The following is a 26274-nucleotide window of genomic DNA, read 5'->3' on the forward strand; positions in this document are numbered from 1 at the left end:
TGAAGCGTGTAACGTACCGGGCATTTACCTTTTTTTGCATGTACAGGAAAGGAAAAAAAAATCGAGCGTCCGAGTTCTAAGGTGTCCCAGGGCCATTTTGGTGGACCAGGCCCAAATCCAAAGAACAGCTATCTCACAGGCTAATGGGGCGACCCACGCCGAGTTTCAGCATTGTAGGATGACCACACAAGTACAGCAACTTGCTAGACATCACCTCGGTGCCATCCGGATCTCGGCGCCCCACTGCAGATGAAGTGCCTCTCAACTATGAAACCACCACGGTGACATCCGGATCTTGGCGCGTTGTGCTGCCTTCGGCCTATTCGCACATCGGTCCGCTACTGACGCCATCTCACAGGCTAATGGGGCGACCCACGCCGAGTTTCAGCATTGTAGGATGACCACACCAGTACAGCAACTTACTAGACATCACCTCGGTGCCATCCGGATCTCGGCGCCCCACTGCAGATGAAGTGCCTCTCAACTATGAAACCACCACGGTGACATCCGGATCTTGGCGCGTTGTGCTGCCTTCGGCCTATTCGCACATCGGTCCGCTACTGACGCCATCTCACAGGCTAATGGGGCGACCCACGCCGAGTTTCAGCATTGTAGGATGACCACACCAACTTGCTAGACATCACCTCAGTGCCATCCGAATCTTGGCATCTCAACGCCTAGTGGTATCTTCCATACAAAAAATATTGTTACGCTGCCTTTGGCCCCATTCGCACATCAGTCCGCAACTTAGACATCACCTCGGTGCCATCCGGATCTTGGCATCTCAGCGCCTTGTGGTGTCAGTCAGAAAATATTGTTGTGCTGCCTTCGGCCTATTCGCACATCGGTCCGCTACTGACGCCATCTCACAGGCCAACGGGGCGCCCCACGCCGACTTTCAGCATTGTAGGATGGCCACACCAGTGCGGCAACTTGCTACACACCACCTCGGTGCCATCCGGATCTTGGCATCTCAGCGCCTTGTGGTGTCTTCTACTCCGGAAATATAGTAGAAAATATTGTTGCGCTGCCTTTGGCCCCATTCACACATCAGTCCGCTACTGACACCATCTCACAGGCCAACGGGGCGCCCCACGCCGACTTTCAACATTGTAGGATGGCCACAGAAGTGCGACAACTTACTAGACACCACCTCGGTGCCATCCGGATCTTGGCGCGTTGTGCTGCCTTCGGCCTATTCGCACATCGGTCCGCTACTGACGCAAACTCACAGGCCAACGGGGCGCCCCACGCCGACTTTCAGCATTGTAGGATGGCCACACCAGTGCGGCAACTTCCTACACACCACCTCGGTGCCATCCGGATCTTGGCGCGTAGTGAAGCTGCAGCAGCTGCAAATAAGCTTCAGACAGTGTTACAACCGCTGCTCAGAACTCTCAACTATGACACCACCTCGGTGCCATCCGGATCTTAGCGCGTTGTATTGCCTTCGGCCTATTCGCACATCGGTCCGCTACTGACGCCGCCTCACGTGCCAACGTATTTTCTCCGCATTTTATACCCTATGCCGCATAACAGGTCATGTGACTTGTTTATAAAACTTTTCATTGGTTCATTTTACTTTTGGTTTCCTAATGATGGAAGGCTTGATCATATGACCTAAAAACAACACTTTTCATTGGATGAAAACTTTTTTTTTCCCCCAAACGATGAAAGCCCCACCTTGTTTCTGGATGTTTCAGACTAAACTGGCGTCACCATGAGAGCACCACCATCTCGTAGCTCCGTCGTGGTCATTCCGCGAGCAATCATGGCAGCCGCTCCCCACCAGAAGCCTGCAGGACTCGGGGCCCCCAAAACTTTTGATGAATTCTCAAGGCGGAGGGGACGCTTTCGAGAATGGGGTCCAAGACCTAGCAGACAAGCGTCCGATTTCCAAGGTGTCCCAGGGCCATTTCAGTGGACCAGGCCCAAAAAGGAAACAGCCTGCCGCCATTTTGAGAGTCCTGTGACAGCCGCCTATCGCTGCACCGCAAGAGTGGGCGCAACTCAGCTGAATGGCGGATTTTGACACAGTGGACCAAAAGCGGGCGGAATGGCAACTGAAACGGTAAAGGGGCGCCCCACTAAAACAGATGAGACTCCACCTGGAGAGGCCCGTTCACGCCGCCTCCCCCGGGGCGCTCCACGCCGTTATTCGGAGCAGCATTGTAGGATACCAAAACCAGTGCGGCAACTTACTGGACATCACCTTGGTGCCATCGTTCTGCTGCCTTGGAACTATTCGCACAACAGTTTGCTACTGATGACCCACCCCCCGCGACGCCCCATGCCGTTATTTGCTGGGTGGCAACTTACTAGACATCACTTTCGTGTCATCTAGATTTCGGCGCGTTCTGCTGCCTTGGAACTATTCGCACAACAGTTTGCTACTGATGACCCACCCCCCGCGACGCCCCACGCCGGAAATCTGGACGTTGTGCTGCGTTGGGACTATTCGCACAGCCGACCGCTACTTCGTTGTTTTTCTCTAAAAATGTTTATATGTTATTACTATTTTTGTTTTCTTGTATATATTTATAAATTATTAAAGTTTTATAATCTTACTACTTTGTCGGAGTGCTATATATTTTTAATGTGACACATAATTGTAAAAACTTTGATGTACAAAGAGTCATCCCTGGAATCTTCCGCTTCACGCTCGGTCCCCTCCCCAATCACAATACAGGATGGTTTTCAGATAATAGCAACGCTTCTGCTGTGACGGATCTCATCGAGTGTGGGCCTTGATCTACTATAACTCCTTTGAAGACGGGTGATTCTTTACAGCTGTGGCCATAAACTACATCTGCAGGGCTAGCTGATAGCCTAGGACCGGCCTGGACAATCGGACACAGAGGAAAAGGAGTGTCAGAGGGTGCGGTAGTGAATAGGGCGAAAGGGAGGTGTCGGGCGGGCACAGGGTGTGATTCTCAGGGAAGAACAGCGCAGATGGGGGGAGTTTTATTACCCATGCATAAAACAGAGAGCGGGGGTGACCACTGCCTGGGGGAGATGCTTGCGAGGGTGGGGAGCCATGCTAAGGATCGACAGCGTGCACAGAGTGGATCTGGTCAAGGCATCTAAAATGCCTGCCGTGCACGACAAAAGTGTGGCATTTGAAAAAAGACAAGATGGCGCACACAATGTTTTTCAACAATTCCTGATTTCCTTCGAATCGAACGTTAACAGACGTTGGGGCATATTACCAAAGTTAAGCGATATTTATCCCTAACGATGCATTGCAAAGATTTTTTTACCGTCAGAAATTATCGCAGATAAACCTTGCTATTATCAAGGTTTATCGCAAATACGATAAAAAACGAGCGCAATGCATTAATATCGCTGAAAACTCCGCGATATTCATGCATTACCGAGCTAATGCTCTTAGCCATGTTATCCACCTCCCATTGGATAACATGGCTAAGAACTGCTCAGGGCAGCTGTTACTTTTTGGAGATATTCGCGCTTATCTCGAATATTTCCAAAAGTTGATAATAGGAGATAGCGATGTTAGCGACTGTTTCCAGTCGCTAACATCTTGGCATGCCCACTTTGCATGTCATTAGTGATAAATATCACTCACATGCAAAGTGGGACCCAAGATGGTCGCTATCTCCTACTAGCCGTCGCTAACTGGTGTTAGCAACAGCTAGGTAATACAGATATAATTTTATCTCCGCGAAGCGGAGCGCTGTTACAGATATATATCTTGTTTTTGAACGTTAATTTCTCAAAATGCACTGAAGCACATATATTGAGACATAGCAAAGGCACATCGGGCTACCAGTCCCTAATATTTTACCAAGTTTCGTGCAAATCCATTCAGCCGTTCGATTATTATTATTATTTTTTTTTTTTGCCCCGCGGGGCCCTTTTAAAACCTCCACATCAAACCTAGGGGGTCAGCGAGGATCTACTATGCCCCCTTATGGTCATCAGCCGTTCGATTATTATTATTATTTTTTTTTTTTGCCCCGCGGGGCCCTTTTAAAACCTCCACATCAAACCTAGGGGGTCAGCGAGGATCTACTATGCCCCCTTATGGTCATTTGCCCCTTCGCTTTGGCCTCCTCTTGTCTCTCGATCCTACCGAGAGACAAGATGGCGGCCGCTACGTACTGTTTGGAATGTTTACAGACACCGGAGAGCCAATCAGCTTCGCTTCGCAAAGCTCCGTAACGCGAAAAGTACGCGAAGCGGTGCGCTGTTACAGATATATATCTTTTTTTGAACGTTAATTTCTCAAAATCCACTGAAGCACATATATTGAGACCTAGCAAAGGCACATCGGGCTACCAGTCCCTACAATTTTGCCAAGTTTCGTGCAAATCCATTCAGCCGTTCGATTATTATTATTATTATTTTTTTTTGCCCCGCGGGGCCCTTTTAAAACCTCCACATCAAACCTAGGGGGTCAGCGAGGATCTACTATGCCCCCTTATAGTTATTTCCCCCTTTGTTTTGACCTCCTCTTGTCTCTCGATCCTACCGAGAGACAAGATGGCGGCCGCTACGGACTGTTTGGAATGTTGACAGACGCCGGAGAACCAATCAGCTTCGCTTCACAAAGCTCCGTTGCTCGAAAAGTCCGCGAACCAGAGCGCTAACCGGTCCGCTGTTACAGATATATATCTTTTTTTAAACGTTAATTTCTCAAAATCCACTGGAGCACATATATTGAGACCTACAAAAGGCACATCGGGCTACCAGTCCCTACAATTTTGCCAAGTTTCGTGCAAATCCATTCAGCCGTTCGGGCTAAAAGTGAGGCCAACCGCCCTATGGAAAACTCAATGTTAAAAACACGTTTTGGGACCCCCCTTTTTTCTCGGCCCCCACTGGACGAACCCCCCCCAAATTTTCAAGGGCTGCTCAGAAACAAAATGTGCCATTTTCCTGAAAATTTCAGCCGATTCCGTCCACAAACGCCAAAGTTATTAGACATAGAATTTTCAAAAAACCCATAGAGAAAAAATCCTAACTATATATACCTACTGGCGACCGCCAGTAGGTAATATATATATATATATATATATATATATATATATATATATATATATATATATATATTACCTACTGGCGATCGCCAGTAGGTATATATAGTTAGGATTGATTTCCATGGGGAAATCGCAACATTCTATTGGGAATAACTTTGGCGCCGGTTGATGAATCTGCCTGAATTTTCCAGCAACGTTGCCTCGCGGCGCTCCGGTCCTTCCCTGAAAGTTAGGGGGGGATTTGTCAAGCGGGGGCCGAGATAAACGGGGGGTCCCAAAACGTGTTTTCCCCATGTTAATTTCCATAGGGCGGTCTGTCGCACTTTTAGCTCGAACAGCAGAATGGATTTCCACCAAACTTGGCAAAATTGTAGGGACTGGTACCCCGATGTGCCTTTGCTATGTCTCAAGATATATGCTCCAGTGGTTTTTACGAAAATTTACTTTGACAAATATATATTGGGCTACATTGGGCTATATATATGTTAGAGCCCAAATGTAGCCCAATGTAGCCCAATGTAGCCCAAAGATGGCCACCAGAGACAAAAAAAACAAATGTAGCCCAAATATCAGCCAGATGTAGCCCAACTATAGCCCAATGACAGAATGTCCCAGAGTGTTCTAAAGAACAAGTAGAGCGCTAACAGTCTTACTTATGACAAAAGTATGGCACACCTGAAGTCATCTTGATTGGAATAAAGTGTTAACACTTAAAACATTTAATTTGCAAAGGAATAAAATGAGGGGGTTCATTTTGCCATAGAAATTATGATTAGTGCTGAAGAAAGAAAAATTAGTGCACATTTTGAGTGACTTTTCAAATCCTCTTATATTTCATTAAAACAATTCTGATATGCAGTCTCCCAAGATGGCCACCAGAGACAAAAGAGCCCAAATGTAGCCCAAATATCAGCCAGATGTAGCCCAAATATTGCCCAATGACAGAATGTCCCAGAGTGTTCTAAAGAACAACTAGAACGCTAACAGTCTTACTTATGACAAAAGTATGGCACACCTGAAGTCATCTTGATTGGAATAAAGTGGTAACACTTAATACATTTAATTTGAAAAGGAACAAAATAAGGGGTTTCATTTTGCCATAGAAATTTTATATATATATATATATTACCTACTGGCGGTCGCCAGTAGGTAGTTATAGTTACGATCGTTTTCCATAGGAAATCTGCAACATTCTATTGGGAATAACTTTGGCGCCGAATGAGGGATCTGCCTGTAATTTGCCTTAACTTTGCCTCCCTGCGCTCCGCTCCTTCCCTGAAAGTTTCGGGGGGGATCCGTCAAGCGGGGGCCGAGATAAAAGGGGGGTCCCAAAACGTGTTTTCCCCATGTTAATTTCCATAGGGCGGTTGGACTCACTTTTAGCCTAAACGGCTGAATGGATTTCCACCAAACTTGGCAAAATTGTAGGGACTGGTACCCCGATGTGCCTTTGCTATGTCTCAAGATATATGCTCCAGTGGTTTTTACGAAAATTAACTTTGAAAAAATATATATTGGGCTACATTGGGCTATATATATGTTAGAGCCCAAATGTAGCCCAATGTAGCCCAATGTAGCCCAATGTAGCCCAAAGATGGCCACCAGAGACAAAAAAAACAAATGTAGCCCAAATATCAGCCAGATGTAGCCCAACTATAGCCCAATACCAGAATGTCCCAGAGTGTTCTAAAGAACAACTAGAGCGCTAACAGTCTTACTTATGACAAAATTACGGCACACCTGAAGTCATCTTGATTGGAATAAAGTGTTAACACTTAAAACATTTAATTTGCAAAGGAACAAAATGAGGGGGTTCATTTTGCCATAGAAATTTTATATATATATATATATATATATATATATATATATATATATATTCACTGAAAAAACCATAGGTTAGAGACCATATATAGTTAGCTGGACATTTTATTGACATAAAACCAATGAAATTCCATATATAGTTAGTTGCACTAACTATATATCGCGCACCCGCACTCCACTGCTGATGATGTCACATATTACATCATTCATGACATGGTCAGTGACATCACTGATGACATCACTGATGACATCTCAAATGACATCACTGATGACATCACTGATGACATCTCAAATGACATCACTGATGACATCATCTAGTGTCTGTGTGTTTTTGTAAAGTTTAAATATGTTTTACATATTGAAGAATGAGTGGATGTATGGAAGACTGAGTGTGTGTGTGGCTGGCTGGGAGGTGTGTGACTCTGTGCATATCAATGTGTACTTTTATCAGTGATTGTATAAGAGAGTAAGTATGTGTTAGTATGTGTGTGAAAAGTATGGTGTTCTGTGTTTAACTGTATAGATGAGGAAATCGAAGTGTGATTGATTCTTCACAGGACTGACTAGGTGTATGAGTGCATATGATAGTGTTGTAATAATGAGCGACTGTATGTATGAGTGATTGTATGGGTGAATGTGTGTGTAGACGTAGGAATCAGTGAGTGCGTATGTAGTAACTGGTATTGGTGTGTCATGATGTCATCAGTGATGTCATTTGAGATGTCATCAGTGATGTCATTTGAGATGTCATCAGTGATGTCATCAGTGATGTCACTGAAATATGGTGTTCTGTGTTTAACTGTATAGATGAGGAAATGGAAGTGTGATTGATTCTTTACAGGACTGACTAGGTGTGTGAGTAACTCCATGGATGAGTGGCAGTGTGTGAGTGTCTGCATAGGTGTATGAGTGCATATGATAGTGTTGTAATAATGAGTGACTGTATGTATGAGTGATTGTATGGGTGAATGAGTGAATGTGTGTGTAGACGTAGGAATCAGTGAGTGCGTATGTAGTAACTGGTATTGGTGTGTCATGATGTCATCAGTGATGTCATTTGAGATGTCATCAGTGATGTCATCAGTGATGTCATTTGAGATGTCATCAGTGATGTCATCAGTGATGTCACTGACCATGTCATGAATGATGTAATATGTGACATCATCAGCAGTGGATTGCGGGTGCGCGATATATAGTTAGTGCAACTAACTATATATGGAATTTCATTGGTTTTATGTCAATAAAATGTCCAGCTAACTATATATGGTCTCTAACCTATGGTTTTTTCAGTGAATTTTCGAAGTTTTGTAAATGCAAATTCCTAACTATATATGGTCTATAACCTATGGTTTTTTCAGTGAATTTCATTGGTTTTTTAAAAGCTAATATCTATAGCTGTAAAATATATTCTTTATTACGTGACGTATCACGTAGCCACGTGAGACGCCTCATGACGCGTCGCATAACCGTGACGTATCGGCTCTGCAGCGCAAACAAAACCCGTAACGTAAGCGTGCCGGAGCACGCTTACAGATATATATATTTTTTTTAACCTTAATTAGACAAAATCCACACGTGCACATATCTTGAGGCCTTGCAAAAGCACATCAAACAAACAGTCCCTGAAATTTTGCCAAGTTTGCTGGAAATCTATTCCCTTAATTTTTTTTTTACTGTTTCTCTTGGTTTTCCCCTTGTTACGCTTACCGGGACGCTACCCGGTACGCGAACCGGACACTCCAAAAACACAAGATGGCGGACTCCCGTTACGCTGCGGGTTAGCTGCCCGGTTCGCGTACCGGGAAGCGCCTCTACCGCGAAAAATCGCGGGGGACTTTAATATCCCCCTCATCAATCCTAGGGGGTCAGGAGGGGTTTACCTTGCCCCCTTTCCTTCATTTCCCCCTTCTTTTTTCACCACATCTTGTCTCTCGAACCTACCGAGAGACAAGATGGCGGCCGCTCCGGACTGTTTACAATGTTGACAGCTACGCTGCCGGTTAGCTGCCCGGTTAGCTGCCCGGTGAGCTGCCCGGTGAGCTGCCCGGTTCGCGTACCGGGACGCGCCTCTACGGCGTAAAATCGCAAAAAAAAACATTTTTTTATTTTTTGCCCCGCGGGGCACTTTAATATCCCCCTCATCAATCCTAGGGGGTCAGGAGTGGTCTACCTTGCCCCCTTTCCTTCATTTCCCCCTTCGTTTTTCACCACATCTTGTCTCTCGATCATACCGAGAGACAAGATGGCGGCCGCTCCGGACTGTTTAGAATGTTGACAGACACCGGAGAGCCAATCAGCTTCGCTTTGCGAAGTTCCGTTACGCGTCAGGTACGCGAACCGGGGCGCTAACCGGAGCGCTGTCACAGATATATATATTTTTTTAAACGTTAATTTCTCAAAATCCACTGGAGCACATATATTGAGACATAGCAAAGGCACGTCGGGCAAACCATATCTACAATTTTGCCAAGTTTCATGTAAATCTATTCAGCCGTTCGAGCTAAAAGTGAGTCCAACCGCCTTATGGAAAAATGAATGGGAAAAACGCGTTTTGGGACCCCCCTTTTTTCTCGGCCCCCCCTTGACGAAACCCCCCCCAAATTTTCAGGGGCTGCTCAGAAACAAAATGTGCCATTTTCCTGAAAATTTCAGCCAATTCCGTCCACAAACGCCAAAGTTATTAGACATAGAATTTTCAGAAATCCCATAGAGAAAAAATCCTAACTATATATACCCACTGGCTATCGCCAGTAGGTAATATACATATATAAACATATATAATCTGCATATCTATATAAATATAAATGCATGCATACATATACATATATGCATACATATGCATGTTATTTACATGAAAGTTTTAAAAACACTAATAAAAGCAAAGCTAAAAAGCCACCTCATTACAAACAGAATGGCTTTAACTTAAACGAGGGCGAGATCTATTGCATTTTCAATGCTTGTTTACTTTGGTTCTATCAAGAAGGCATTCAGATGTGTCACACATTTGCCATAAATTCTGAATGTTAGCACTCTAGTTGCTCATTAGATCACTGTAGTAAAGCTAGTGCTCACCAGGGAAGTCTGCTGCTAATCATGGTTTGCAACCATTTTCCCGCATTTTTTATTCCGCAGACTTTCAGTCCGCATACCATTATCCCGCAAGGTCATTGACCTCGCATACCATTATCCCGCATTTTTTCAAAACGCATGTGCATTTATCGCGCATGCCTTTACAAAGAATTACGTTTTAAAGGCATGTATGGTAAATGCATTTGACGAGAGAGGTAAGTGGGTTTGTGTTAATTTTTTCGTGGGTTAATGATTGTGTAGTGTAGTGTAGTGTTGTGTAGTGTAGTGTTGTGTTAGTGTAGTGTCGAGTTGTGGTGGTTGTTTAGTGTAGGGTCATGCTGGGGGTAGTGTTTTAGGGTTTAGGGTTGTGTTGTAGTGTTTGCATAGTGTAGGGTCATGCTGGGGGTAGTGTTTTAGGGTTTAGGGTAGTGTTGTAGAGTTTGCGTAGTGTAGGGTCATGCTGGGGGTAGTGTTTTAGGGTTTAGGGTTGTGTTTTAGTATTTGCGTAGTGTAGGGTCATGCTGGGTCTAGTGTTTTAGGGTTTAGGGTAGTGTTGTAGTGTTTGCATAGTGTAGGGTCATGCTGGGCGTAGTGTTTTAGGGTTTAGGATAGTGTTGTAGTGTTTGCGTAGTGTAGGGTCATGCTGGGGGTAGTGTTTTAGGGTTTTGGGTAGTGTTGTAGTGTTTGCGTAGTGTAGGGTCATGCTGGGGTGTAGTATTTTAGGGTTTAGGGTAGTGTTGTAGTGTTTGCGTAGTGTAGGGTCATGCTGGGGGTAGTGTTTTAGGGTTTTGGGTAGTGTTGTAGTGTTTGCGTAGTGTAGGGTCATGCTGGGGGTAGTGTTTTAGGGTTTTGGGTAGTGTTGTAGTGTTTGCGTAGTGTAGGGTCATGCTGGGGTGTAGTGTTTTAGGGTTTTGGGTAGTGTTGTAGTGTTTGCGTAGTGTAGGGTCATGCTGGGGTGTAGTGTTTTAGGGTTTAGGGTAGTGTTGTAGTGTTTGCGTAGTGTAGGGTCATGCTGGGGGTAGTGTTTTAGGGTTTAGGGAAGTGTTGTAGTGTTTGCGTAGTGTAGGGTCATGCTGGGGGTAGTGTTTTAGGGTTTAGGGTAGTGTTGTAGTGTTTGCGTAGTGTAGGGTCATGCTAGGGGTAGTGTTTTAGGGTTTAGGGTAGTGTTGTAGTGTTTGCGTAGTGTAGGGTCATGCTGGGGTGTAGTGTTTTAGGGTTTTGGGTAGTGTTGTAGTGTTTGCGTAGTGTAGGGTCATGCTGGGGGTAGTGTTTTAGGGTTTAGGGTAGTGTTGTAGTGTTTGCGTAGTGTAGAGTCATGCTGGGGGTAGTGTTTTAGGGTTTAGGGTTGTGTTGTAGTGTTTGCGTAGTGTAGGGTCATGCTGGGGGTAGTGTTTTAGGGTTTAGGGTTGTGTTGTAGTGTTTGTGTAGTGTAGGGTCATGCTGGGGGTAGTGTTTTAGGGTTTAGGGTAGTGTTGTAGTGTTTGTGTAGTGTAGGGTCATGCTGGGGTGTAGTGTTTTAGGGTTTTGGGTAGTGTTGTAGTGTTTGCGTAGTGTAGGGTCATGCTGGGGGTAGTGTTTTAGGGTTTAGGGTAGTGTTGTAGTGTTTGTGTAGTGTAGGGTCATGCTGGGGGTAGTGTTTTAGGGTTTAGGGTAGTGTTGTACTGTTTGTGTAGTGTAGGGTCATGCTGGGGGTAGTGTTTTAGGGTTTAGGGTAGTTTAGTTGTTTAGTGTATGCTAAAGGCATATTCGTTCTAAAAGTTTTCGTTATTTTAATATGCGGCCTAATAGTACATGCGGGATTTTTTTTGCGGACTGATGGTATGCGGGATTTCGTCATATATTCGCTAATCATACTTTCTATGGCAAAATGAACCCCCTCATTTTGTTCCTTTTTAAATTATATGTTTTAAGAGTTACCACTTTATTCCAATCAAGATGGCTTCAGGTGTGCCATACCTTTGTAATAAGTAGGACTGTTAGCACTCTAGTTGTTCTTTAGAACACTCTGGGACATTCTGTCATTGGGCTATAGTTGGGCTACATCTGGCTGATATTTGGGCTACATTTGTTTTTTTTGTCTCTGGTGGCCATCTTTGGGCTACATTGGGCTACATTGGGCTACATTGGGCTACATTTGGGCTCCAACATATATATAGCCCAATGTAGCCCAATATATATTTTTCAAAGTTAATTTTTGTAAAAACCACTGGAGCCTATATCTTGAGACATAGCAAAGGCACATCGGGCTACCAGTCCCTACAATTTTGCCAAGTTTGGTGTAAATCCATTCAGCCGTTCAGGCTAAAAGTGAGGCCAACCGCCCTATGGAAAATTGCATGGGAAAAACACGTTTTGGGACCCCCCTTTTTTCTCGGCCCCCCCTTGACGAAACCCCCCCAAATTTTCAGGGGCTGCTCAGAAACAAAATGTTCCATTTTCCTGAAAATTTCAGCCAATTCTGTCCTCAAACGCCAAAGTTATTCGACATAGAATTTTCAAAAATCCCATAGGAAAAAAATCCTAACTATATATACCTACTGGCTATCGCCAGTAGGTAATATATATATATATATATATATTACCTACTGGCGGTCGCCAGTAGGTAGTTATAGTTAGGATCGTTTTCCATAGGAAATCTGCAACATTCTATTGGGAATAACTTTGGCGCCGAATGAGGGATCTGCCTGTAATTTGCCTTAACTTTGCCTCCCTGCGCTCCGCTCCTTCCCTGAAAGTTTCGGGGGGGATCCGTCAAGCGGGGGCCGAGATAAAAGGGGGGATTTACACCAAACTTGGCAAAATTGTAGGGACTGGTACCCCGATGTGCCTTTGCTATGTCTCAAGATATATGCTCCAGTGGTTTTTACGAAAATTAACTTTGAAAAAATATATATTGGGCTACATTGGGCTATATATATGTTAGAGCCCAAATGTAGCCCAATGTAGCCCAATGTAGCCCAATGTAGCCCAAAGATGGCCACCAGAGACAAAAAAAACAAATGTAGCCCAAATATCAGCCAGATGTAGCCCAACTATAGCCCAATAACAGAATGTCCGAGAGTGTTCTAAAGAACAACTAGAGCGCTAACAGTCTTACTTATGACAAAATTACGGCACACCTGAAGTCATCTTGATTGGAATAAAGTGTTAACACTTAAAACATTTAATTTGCAAAGGAACAAAATGAGGGGGTTCATTTTGCCATAGAAATTTTATAAATATATATATATATTCACTGAAAAAACCATAGGTTATAGACCATATATAGTTAGGAATTAGCATTTAAAAAACCTTTTTTTCTCACGCAAAACCATTGAAATTCCATATATAGTTAGTTAGTTGCACTAACTATATATCGCGCACCCGCAATCCACTGCTGATCATGTCACATATTACATCATTCATGACATGGTCAGTGACATCACTGATGACATCACTGATGACATCTCAAATGGCATCACTGATGACATCACTGATGACAACATCCAGTGACTGTATGTGTCTGTAAAGTTAAAATATGTCTTACATATTGAAGAATGAGTGGAAGTATACGTGTCTGGACGAAGGATTTAGTAGGTGCATGACTGAATGTATGAGTGAGTGATTAAATGTGTCTCACTGAGTGCATGGGTTTGTGACTAAACTGTCTTAATTTGTGCATCATTATGTCTGTTGTTCTGTAAACTGCTGCATGTGTTGATCAGTAGCTATATGATTAACCATATGGGTTATTGATTGATTGTCCAAGTATTTGTATGGGAGACTGAGTGTGTGTGTGGCTGGCTGGGAGGTGTGTGACTCTGTGCAGATCAATGTGTACTTGTATCAATGATTGTATAAGAGAGTAAGTATGTGTTAGTATATGTTTGAAAATGTAAGGTGCTCTATGTTTAACTGTATAGACAAGAAAATGGAAGTGTGATTGATTCTTTACAGGACTGACTAGGTGTGTGAGTAACTCCATGGATGAGTGGCAGAGTGTGAGTGTCTGTATAGGTGTATGAGTGCATATGATAGTGTTGTAAAGATGAGTGATTGTATGTATGAATGATTGTATGGGTGAATGAGTGAATGTGTGTGTAGACATAGGAATCAGTGAGTGCGTATGTAGTAACTAGTATTGGTGTGTCAATGGTTTCAAAAATTATACTCTGTATTTAACACTGGGTGTAACAGAGGTTATATTAAAATGTGAGGAGATGCATTGTATTGTCACATGAATGATATCATCAGTAATGTGGTCATTGATGTCAAATGAGATGTCATCAGTGATGTCATCAGTGATGTCATTTGAGATGTCATCAGTGATGTCATCAGTGATGTCACTGACCATGTCATGAATGATGTAATATGTGCACATGATCAGCAGTGGATTGCGGGTGCGCGATATATAGTTAGTGCAACTAACTAACTATATATGGAATTTCAATGGTTTTGTGTGAGTAAAAAAAGGTTTTTTAAATGCTAATTCCTAACTATATATGGTCTATAACCTATGGTTTTTTCAGTGAATTTTCAAGGTTTTGTAAATGCTAATTCCTAACTATATATGGTCTATAACCTATGGTTTTTTCAGTGAATTTCATTGGTTTTTTAAAAGCTAATATCTATATCTGTAAAATATATTCTTTATTACGTGACGTATCACGCAGCCACGTGAGACGCCTCATGACACGTCGCATAACCGTGACGTATCGGCTCTGCAGCGCAAACAAAACCCGTAACGTAAGCGCGCCGGAGCACGCTTACAGATATATATATCTTTTTTAACCTTAATTAGACAAAATCCACACGTGCACATATCTTGAGGCCTTGCAAAGGCACATCAAACAAACAGTCCCTACAATTTTTCAAAGTTTTCTTGATAATCTATTCCATTATTTTTTTTTTACTGTTTCTCTTGTTACGCTTACCGGGATGCTACCCGGTACGCGAACCGGACGCTCCAAAAACACAAGATGGCGGACTCCCGTTACGCTGCCGGTTAGCTGCCCGGTTCGCGTACCGGGAAGCGCCTCTACCGCGAAAAATCGCAATTCTTTTTTTTTTTGCCCCGCGGGGGACTTTAATATCCCCCTCATCAATCCTAGGGGGTCAGGAGGGGTTTACCTTGCCCCCTTTCCTTCATTTCCCCCTTCGTTTTTCACCACATCTTGTCTCTCGAACCTACCGAGAAACAAGATGGCGGCCGCTCCGGACTGTTTACAATGTTGACAGCTACGCTGCCGGTTAGCTGCCTGGTTAGCTGCCCGGTGAGCTGCCGGGTTCGCGTACCGGGACGCGCCTCTACTGCGAAAATTTTTATTTTTTTATTTTTTGCCCCGCGGGGCACTTTAATATCCCCCTCATCAATCCTAGGGGGTCAGGAGGGGTCTACCTTGCCCCCTTTCCTTCATTCCCTCCTTCGTTTTTCACCACATCTTGTCTCTCGATCCTACCGAGAGACAAGATGGCGGCCGCTCCGGACTGTTTAGAATGTTGACAGACACCGGAGAGCCAATCAGCTTCGCTTCGCGAAGTTCCGTTACGCGTCAGGTACGCGAACCGGGGCGCTGCCCGGAGCGCGCTTACAGATATATATCTTTTTTTTAACGTTAATTTCTCAAAATCCACTGGAGCACATATCTTGAGACCTAGCAAAGGCACATCGGGCTAACAGTCCCTACAATTTTGCCAAGTTTCGTGCAAATCCATTCAGCCGTTCGGGCTAAAAGTGAGGCCAACCGCCCTATGGAAATTAACATGGGAAAAACATGTTTGGGACCCCCCTTTTTTCTCGGCCCCCCCTTGACGAACCCCAAATTTTCAGTGGCTGCTCAGAAACAAAATGTTCCATTTTCCTGAAAATTTCAGCCAATTCTGTCCACAAACGCCAAAGTTATTAGACATAGAATTTTCAAAAATCCCATAGAGAAAAAATCCTAACTATATATACCTACTGGCGACCGCCAGTAGGTAATGTATATATATATATATATATATATATATTACCTACTGGCGATCGCCAGTAGGTAGTTATAGTTAGGATCGTTTTCCATAGGAAATCTGCAACATTCTATTGGGAATAACTTTGGCGCCGAATGAGGGATCTGCCTGTAATTTGCCTTAACTTTGCCTCGCTGCGCTCCGCTCCTTCCCTGAAAGTTTCGGGGGGGATCCGTCAAGCGGGGGCCGAGATAAAAGGGGGGTCCCAAAACGTGTTTTCCCCATGTTAATTTCCATAGGGCGGTTGGACTCACTTTTAGCCCAAACGGCTGAATGGATTTCCACCAAACTTGGCAAAATTGTAGGGACTGGTACCCCGATGTGCCTTTGCTATGTCTCAAGATATATGCTCCAGTGGTTTTTACGAAAATTAACTTTGAAAAAATATATATTGGGCTACATTGGGCTATATATATGTTAGAGCCCAAATGTAGCCCAATGTAGCCCAATGTAGCCCAATGTAGCCCAAAGATGGCCACCAGAGACAAAAAAAACAAATGTAGCCCAAATATCAGCCAGATGTAGCCCAACTATAGCCCAATACCAGAATGTCCCAGAGTGTTCTAAAGAACAACTAGAGCGCAAACAGTCTTACTTATGACAAAAGTATGGCACACCTGAAGTCATCTTGATTGGAATAAAGTGTTAACACTTAAAACATTTAATTTGCAAAGGAACAAAATGAGGGGGTTCATTTTGCCATAGAAATTATGATTAGTGCTGAAGAAAGAAAAATTAGTGCACATTTTGAGTGACTTCTCAAATCCTCTTATATTTCATTAAAAAAATTCTGATATGCAGTCTCCCAAGATGGCCACCAGAGACAAAAGAGCCCAAATGTAGCCCAAATATCAGCCAGATGTAGCCCAAATATTGCCCAATGACAGAATGTCCCAGAGTGTTCTAAAGAACAACTAGAACGCTAACAGTCTTACTTATGACAAAAGTATGGCACACCTGAAGTCATCTTGATTGGAATAAAATGGTAACACTTAATACATTTAATTTGAAAAGGAACATAATGAGGGGTTTCATTTTGCCATAGAAATTTTATATATATATATATATATATATATATATATATATATATATATATATATATATATTACCTACTGGCGGTCGCCAGTAGGTAGTTATAGTTACGATCGTTTTCCATAGGAAATCTGCAACATTCTATTGGGAATAACTTTGGCGCCGAATGAGGGATCTGCCTGTAATTTGCCTTAACTTTGCCTCCCTGCACTCCGCTCCTTCCCTGAAAGTTTCGGGGGGGATCCGTCAAGCGGGGGCCGAGATAAAAGGGGGGTCCCAAAACGTGTTTTCCCCATGTTAATTTCCATAGGGCGGTTGGACTCACTTTTAGCCCAAACGGCTGAATGGATTTCCACCAAACTTGGCAAAATTGTAGGGACTGGTACCCCGATGTGCCTTTGCTATGTCTCAAGATATATGCTCCAGTGGTTTTTACGAAAATTAACTTTGAAAAAATATATATTGGGCTACATTGGGCTATATATATGTTAGAGCCCAAATGTAGCCCAATGTAGCCCAATGTAGCCCAAAGATGGCCACCAGAGACAAAAAAAACAAATGTAGCCCAAATATCAGCCAGATATAGCCCAACTATAGCCCAATACCAGAATGTCCCAGAGTGTTCTAAAGAACAACTAGAGCGCTAACAGTCTTACTTATGACAAAATTACGGCACACCTGAAGTCATCTTGATTGGAATAAAGTGTTAACACTTAAAACATTTAATTTGCAAAGGAACAAAATGAGGGGGCTCATTTTGCCATAGAAATTTTATAAATATATATATATTACCTACTGGCGGTCGCCAGTAGGTATATATAGTTAGGATTTTTTCTCTATGGGATTTTTGAAAATTCTATGTCTAATAACTTTGGGGTTTGTGGACGGAATTGGCTGAAATTTTCAGGAAAATGGAACATTTTGTTTCTGAGCAGCCCCTGAAAATTTGGGGGGGGGGTTCGTCAAGGGGGGGCCGAGAAAAAAGGGGGGTCCCAAAACGTGTTTTTAACATTGAGTTTTCCATAGGGCGGTTGGCCTCACTTTTAGCCCGAACGGCTGAATGGATTTCCACAAAACTTGGCAAAATTGTAGGGACTGGTAGCCCGATGTGCCTTTGCTAGGTCTCAATATATGTGCTTCAGTGGATTTTGAGAAATTAACGTTCAAAAAAATATATATATCTGTAACAGCGGACCGGGCAGCGCTCCGGTTCGCGGACTTTTCGCGGTACGGAGCTTTGTGAAGCGAAGCTGATTAGTTCTCCGGCGTCTGTGAACATTCCAAACAGTCCGTAGCGGCCGCCATCTTGTCTCTCGGTAGGATCGAGAGACAAGAGGAGGCCAAAGCGAAGGGGCAAATGACCATAAGGGGGCATAGTAGATCCTCGCTGACCCCCTAGGTTTGATGTGGAGGTTTTAAAAGGGCCCCGCGGGGCAAAAAAAAAAAATAATAATAATAATCGAACGGCTGAATGGATTTGCACGAAACTTGGCAAAATATTAGGGACTGGTAGCCCGATGTGCCTTTGCTAGGTCTCAATATATGTGCTCCAGTGGATTTTGAGAAATTAACGTTCAAAAAAAGATATATATCTGTAACAGCGCTCCGCTTCGCGTACTTTTCGCGTTACGGAGCTTTGCGAAGCTGATTGGTTCTCCGGCGTCTGTAAACATTCCAAACAGTCCATAGCGGCCGCCATCTTGTCTCTCGGTAGGATCGAGAGACAAGAGGAGGCCAAAGCGAAGGGGCAAATGACCATAAGGGGGCATAGTAGATCCTCCCTGACCCCCGAGGTTTGATGTGGAGGTTTTAAAAGGGCCCCGCAGGGCAAAGAAAAAAATAATAATAATAATCGAACGGCTGAATGGATTTGCACGAAACTTGGCAAAATTGTAGGGACTGGTAGCTCGATGTGCCTTTGCTAGGTCTCAATATATGTGCTTCAGTGGATTTTGAGAAATTAACGTTCAAAAAAAGATATATATCTGTAACAGCGCTCCGCTTCGCGGAGATAAAATTATCTCTGTATTACCTAGCTGTTGCTAACACCAGTTAGCGACCGCTAGTAGGAGATAGCGACCATCTTGGGCCCCACTTTGCATGTCAGTGATATTTATCACTAATGACATGCAAAGTGGGCATGCCAAGATGTTAGCGACTTGAAACAGTCGCTAACATCGCTATCTCCTATTACCAACTTTTGGAGATATTCGTGCTAAGCGCGAATATCTCCAAAAGCTACCACCTGCCCTGAGCAGTTCTTAGCCATGTTATCCAATGGGAGGTGGATAACATGGCTAAGAGCATTAGCTCGGTAATGCATGAATATCGCTGAGTTTTCAGCGATATTAATGCATTGCGGTCGTTTTTTATGGCATTTGCGATAAACCTTGATAATAGCAAGGTTTATCTGCGATAATTTCTGACGATGCTTAGCGGTAAAAAATTCGTTGCTAAGCATCGTTAGGGATAAATATCGCTTAACTTTGGTAATATGCCCCAACGTCTGTTAACGTTCGATTCGAAGGAAATCAGGAAATGTTGAAAAACATTGTCTGCGCCATCTTGCCTTTTTTCAAATGCCACACTTTTGTCGTGCACGGCAGCCATTTTAGATGACTTGACCAGACCCACTCTCTGCACGCTGTCGATCCTTAGCATGGCTCCCCACCCTCGCAAGCATCTCCCCCAGGCACTGGTCACCCCCGCTCTCTGTCTTATGCATGGGTAATAAACCTCCCCCCATCTGCGCTGTTCTTCCCTGAGAATCACACCCTGTGCCCGCCCGACACCTCCCTTTCGCCCTATTCACAACCGCACCCTCTGACACTCCTTTTCCTCTGTGTCCGATTGTCCAGGCCGGTCCTAGGCTATCAGCTAGCCCTGCAGATGTAGTTTATGGCCCCAGCTGTAAAGAATCACCCTTCTTCAAAGGAGTTATAGTAGATCAAGGCCCACACTCGATGAGATCCGTCACAGCACACGCGTTCCTACTATCTGAAAACCATCCTGTATTGTGATTGGGGAGGGGACCGAGCCTGAAGCGGAAGATTCCAGGGATGACTCTTTGTACATCAAAGTTTTTACAATTATGTGTCACATTAAAAATATATAGCACTCCAACAAAGTAGTAAGATTATAAAACTTTAATAACTTATAAATATATACAACAAAACAAAAACAGTAAAAACATATAAACATTTTTAGGGAAAAACAACGAAGTAGCGGTCGGCTGTGCGAATAGACCCAACGCAGCACAACGTCCAGATTTCTGGACGGCACCCAGGTGATGTTGCCTGGGTGCCGCACTGATTTCGGCATCCGGCGTGGGGCGTCGCGGGGGGTGGGTCATCAGTAGCAAACTGTTGTGCGAATAGTTCCAAGGCAGCAGAACGATGGCACCAAGGTGATGTCCAGTAAGTTGCCGCACTGGTTTTGGTATCCTACAATGCTACTCCGAATAACGGCGTGGGGCGCCCCGGGGGGGGGGGGAGGCGGCGTGAACGGGCCTCTCCAGGTGGAGTCTCGTCTGTTGTAGTGGGGCGCCCCTTTACCGTTTCAGTTGCCATTCCGTCCGCTTTTGGTCCACTGTGTCAAAATCCGCAATTCAGCTGAGTTGCGCCCACTCTTGCGGTGCAGCGATAGGCGGCTGCCACAGGACTCTCAAAATGGCGGCAGGCTCTTTTCTTTTTGGGCCTGGTCCACTGAAATGGCCCTGGGACACCTTGGAAATCGGACGACTGTCTGCTAGGTCTTGGACCCCATTCTCGAAAGCGTCCCCTCCGCCTTGAGGATTCAACAAAAGTTTTGGGGGCCCCCGACTCCTGCAGGCTTCTGGTGGGGAGCGGCTGCCATGATTGCTCGCGGAATGACCACGACGGAGCCACGAGATGGTGGTGCTTTCATGCTGACGCCAGCTTCAGTCTGAAACATCCAGAAACAAGGTGGGGCTTTCATCGTTTGGGAAAAAAAAAAGTTTTCATCCAATGAAAAGTGTTATTTTTAGGTCATATGATCAAGCCTTCCATCATTAGGAAACCAAAAGTAAAATGAACCAATGAAAAGTTTTATAAACAAGTCACATGACCTGTTATGCGGCATAGGGTATAAAATGCGGAGAAAATACGTTGGCACGTGAGGCGGCGTCAGTAGCGGACCGATGTGCGAATAGGCCGAAGGCAACACAACGCGCCAAGATCCGGATGGCACCGAGGTGGTGTCCAGCAAGTTGCAGCACTGGTGTGGCCATCCTACAATGCTGAAAGTCGGCGTGGGGCGCCCCGTTGGCCTGTGAGTTCGCGTCAGTAGCGGACCGATGTGCGAATAGGCCGAAGGCAGCACAACGCGCCAAGATCCGGATGGCACCGAGGTGGTGTCTAGTAAGTTGCCGCACTGGTGTGGCCATCCTACAATGTTGAAAGTCGGCGTGGGGCGCCCCGTTTTGGCACGTGAGGCAGCGTTAGTAGCGGACCGATGTGCGAATAGGCCGAAGGCAACACAACGCGCCAAGATCCGGATGGCACCGAGGTGGTGTCCAGCAAGTTGCAGCACTGGTGTGGCCATCCTACAATGCTGAAAGTCGGCGTGGGGCGCCCCGTTGGCCTGTGAGTTCGCGTCAGTAGCGGACCGATGTGCGAATAGGCCGAAGGCAGCACAACGCGCCAAGATCCGGATGGCACCGAGGTGGTGTCTAGTAAGTTGCCGCACTGGTGTGGCCATACTACAATGTTGAAAGTCGGCGTGGGGCGCCCCGTTGGCCTGTGAGATGGCGTCAGTAGCGGACCGATGTGCGAATGGGGCCAAAGGCAGCGCAACAATATTTTCGGAATAGAAGACACCACAAGGCGCTGAGATGCCAACATCCGGATGGCACCGAGGTGGTGTCTAGCAAGTTGTGGCACTGGTGTGGCCATCCTACAATGGTATAAGTCGGCGTGGGGCGCCCTGTTGGCCTGTGAGATGGTGTCAGTAGCGGACCGATGTGCGAATGGGGCCAAAGGCAGCGCAACAATATTTTCTGACTCGAAGACACCACAAGGCGCTGAGATGCCAAGATCCGGATGGCACCGAGGTGATGTCTAGCAAGTTGCTGTACTGGTGTGGCCATCCTACAATGCTGAAACTCGGCATGGGGCGCCCCATTAGCCTGTGAGATGGCGTCAGTAGCGGACCGATGTGCGAATGGGGCCAAAGGCAGCGCAACAATATTTTCTGAATAGAAGACACCACAAGGCGCTGAGATGCCAAGATCCGGATGGCACCGAGGTGGTGTCTAGTAAGGTGCACTGGTGTGGCCATCCTACAATGCTGAAAGTCGGCGTGGGGTGCCCCGTTGGCCTGTGAGATGGCGGCAGTAGCGGACCGATGTGCGAATGGGGCCAAAGGCAGCGCAACAATATTTTTGGAATAGAAGACACCAGAAGGCGCTGAGATTCGGTTAGCACCGAGGTGGTGTCTAGCAAGCTATGCAGCTGAGTTGCGTGTGCACTTGCGGCGAATAGGTCGAAGGCAGCACAACAATGTTTTCTGAATAGAAGACACCACAAGGCGCTGAGATTCGGTTACCACCGAGGTGGTGTCTAGCAAGTTGCTGCACTGGTGTGGCCATCCTACAATACTGCTCCGAATAACGGCGTGGGGTGCCCGAAGGGGGGGGGGAGGCGGCGTGAACGGGCCTTCCTAGGTGGAGGCTCGTCTGCTGTAGTGGGGCGCCCCTTTACCGTTTCAGTTGCCATTCAGCTGAGTTTTGGCCGCTCTTGATGTTACAGCGACAGGCGGCTGCAACAGGACTCTCAAAATGGCGGCCTGTTCTTTGGATTTGGGCCTGGTCCACTAAAATGGCCCTGGGACACCTTAGAACTCGGACGCTCGATTTTTTTTTCCTTTCCTCTACATGCAAAAAAAGGTAAATGCCCGGTACGTTATACGCTTCATCTGCCACGATGTACTCTCCAGAGGAACCGAAAAAAAATATAGTTATGGTAATTATACAATGCATCGTCATATGGAGAGGTGGCACCAATTAATTATAGTGCTGCATAAAAGAGAGATTTGGAGGAGAACCCCCGACCTGCCAGTACATTCATCAAAGAAGTGGCACTGACAGCATCAGAGGCAAGGGAAACGGTCCCAAATATTTAGAAGAACTTTGCAAAGATTAAAATGACATGTTTAGATTGTGGCAAATTATTTCATGTGGACAGATGAGTGTTACTCTATAAATACAGCATATGAACATCATCATAGTCGATGGTTGGTAGAGACATTTTGACTATATCCTGGACCTGCCCGTCCTCGCCCAAAATGGCGACGGAATAAATGGGACTCGTAACTCCTTGTTGTGTACTGGTTGCAGAACCTTGAAATCACGAGATACGTATGCAATTTTGAAGCACATGGCGGGCGGGGACGAGAATTGATTGAGTATTTCGACATCCCTATTGATATTAAGTTCTGATGTGTTATTGATTGAAAGTTCGATTTAACGTCACGCATGGTACTTGCCCGCAAATGTATATCTAGATAATTTTATTGTAACTGGCCCTGTCGTATTTTAATTATAAAATGTACGTCCACCGATTGCGCAACTGTTAGACACCTTAGTTCTTGCAACCTAATGGCCCGCCCGTTACGTTCCTCTACAGTGTAAATGTCTACTCATCATATACGATTACAGTTTGCTCCGTGGCCGGCCCACGTGGTTATAGGCTCGTATTTGTATAATGACATTTTCACATTAAAGGTTTTTAAAAGAAAACATGGTAGTAGTATATACATTGGTAAAGTTTTTAATAATAGTCACTGTTTTAGAATCATTAAAAGGCAAGTGAAATAAAGCAGACCAATCACATGAAGGGTAAAAGGTATAATACGCAGGAACGCAGTAAAGATAAATGGTCAAGGGCTGTTGTGTTTTCTACTCCTGCAACATAAAGTGATCGATAAGAATCTCATATTCAGGCGTATCGGCGACTAAGACAGCAGGTCGACCCTCTTTTGCTCAACGGCTCCGTCATGGGACGAAGAAACGCCCTTTTTCTCGTAAAAAGAATATATTTTACTTGCAGGACAGTTGTAAATTTTCCGGGAAAGTACATTAGCCTGGAACATTATAACATATATTTAAGAAAAAATAATGTTCGGAAGTAATAAAAAGCGTAATTTTTAGGTCATATGACCAAGCCTTTCATCATTAGAATAAGAAAAGTAAAATGAACCAATGAAAAGTTTTATTAACAAGTCACATGACCTGTTATGCTTACGTTACGCGCTGTGCGTCGCGCCCCGGATGACTTCCGGATGCGCTAACGTGGCGCGTCATATGACGCATTACGCGACAACGCAGGTCCAGAATATAGTCAAAATGTCTCCACCAACCAGCGGTCGGAACACAACCCCTTTCAGCAGGCTAAATAGTTCTGTTAAATGACAACAGAAGGGACAGGCAACAAGAACCATCAGTCAAAGAGGGGAGGGCTAGTTCTTCTCTACCGGGTTTCATTGGGGCGCTACCGGAACTGATCGAATTAGTAGTCTACAGTGTTTCTGGATGTTTCAGACTGAAGCTGGCGTTAGCATGAGAGCACCACCATTTCGTAGCTCCGTCGTGGCCATTCCGCGAGCAATCATGGCAGCCGCTCTTTATCGTTATTTTGGGCGGGGTGGGTGGCGGAGCCGAGCTGTATTGCAGCCATCATGGTGTGGAGTTCAGTTCATCTCACTAGTTTCGTATTTGTCATGAGGGGTTGTTCTTAATGTTTCTATTTTAGCGAGGTCAAAAAGAGATCCCATTAGTGGCCTACTGATTTTGCTCGATTCCTTTAGTTTTTTTACACGATTTTTCGTTATCTGCAAAGACTAAACAGAGTATTGCGACTCTGTGTTTGTTTGTAAATAAAGAATGAACCAAAGAGAACCAATTCTAAAACAGTAAATGCTTGGATAACAATCAATCAAATGGAGAGAGAAGCAGGCACAACGTATTACAACGGGGGCAAAGGCCTGCGTTAACTACCTTTCACTATCTGCAAAGAGAGAGTACTCCTAATAGAAATGAGGGGGGGGGGGCAGCATTCAAAGCAGATTAGTGTGCATAAACACGAAAATGTTTTTACTTACCACGTACTTGACATTCGACAGCTTATGATATTTGCTATTAAAAAACCATTGAAATTCACTGAAAAAACCATAGGTTATAGACCATATATAGTTAGGAATTAGCATTGACAAAACCTTGAAAATTCACTGAAAAAACCGTAGGTTATAGACCATATATAGTTAGGAATTAGCATTTACAAAACCTTGAAAATTCACTGAAAAAACCATAGGTTATAGACCATATATCGTTAGGAATTAGCATTTAAAAAACCTTATTTTACCCACACAAAACCATTGAAATTCCATATATAGTTAGTTGTACTAACTATATATCGCGCTCCCGCAATCCACTGCTGATGATGTCACATATTACATCATTCATGACATGGTCAGTGACATCACTGATGACATCACTGATGACATCTCAAATGACATCACTGATGACATCACTGATGACATCTCATTTGACATCAATGACCACATCACTGATGATATCATTCATGTGACAATACAATGCATCTCCTCACATTTTATTATAACCTCTGTTTCACCCAGTGTTAAATACAGAGTATAATTTTTGAAACCATTGACACACCAATACTAGTTACTACATACGCACTCACTGATTCCTACGTCTACACACACCTTCACTCATTCACCCATACAATCATTCATACATACATTCACTCATCTTTACAACACTATCATATGCACTCATACACCTATACAGACACTCACAGTCTGCCACTCATCCATGGAGTTACTCACTCACGTAGTCAGTCATGTAAAGAATCAATGACACTTCCATTTTCTTGTCTATACAGTTAAACATAGAGCACCTTACATTTTCAAACATATACTAACACATACTTACCTTCTTATACAATCATTGATACAAGTACACATTGATCTGCACAGAGTCACACACCTCCCAGCCAGCCACACACACACTCAGTCTCCCATACAAATACTTGGGCAATCAATCAATAACCCATATAGTTACTCATACAGCTACTGATCAACACATGCAGCAGTTTACAGAACAACAGACATAATGATGCACAAATTAAGACAGTTTAGTCACTAACCCATGCACTCAGTGAGACACATTTAATCACTCACTCATACAGTTAGTCATGCACCTACTAAATCCTTCGTCCAGACACTTATACATCCACTCATTCTTCAATATGTAAGACATATTTAAACTTTACAGAAACAAAAAATCACTGGATGTTGTTATCAGTCATGTCATCAGTGATGTCATTTG

This window comes from Lissotriton helveticus, chromosome 6, assembly GCF_964261635.1.
Source record: "Lissotriton helveticus chromosome 6, aLisHel1.1, whole genome shotgun sequence".
NCBI classification, from domain to species: Eukaryota; Metazoa; Chordata; class Amphibia; order Caudata; family Salamandridae; genus Lissotriton; species Lissotriton helveticus.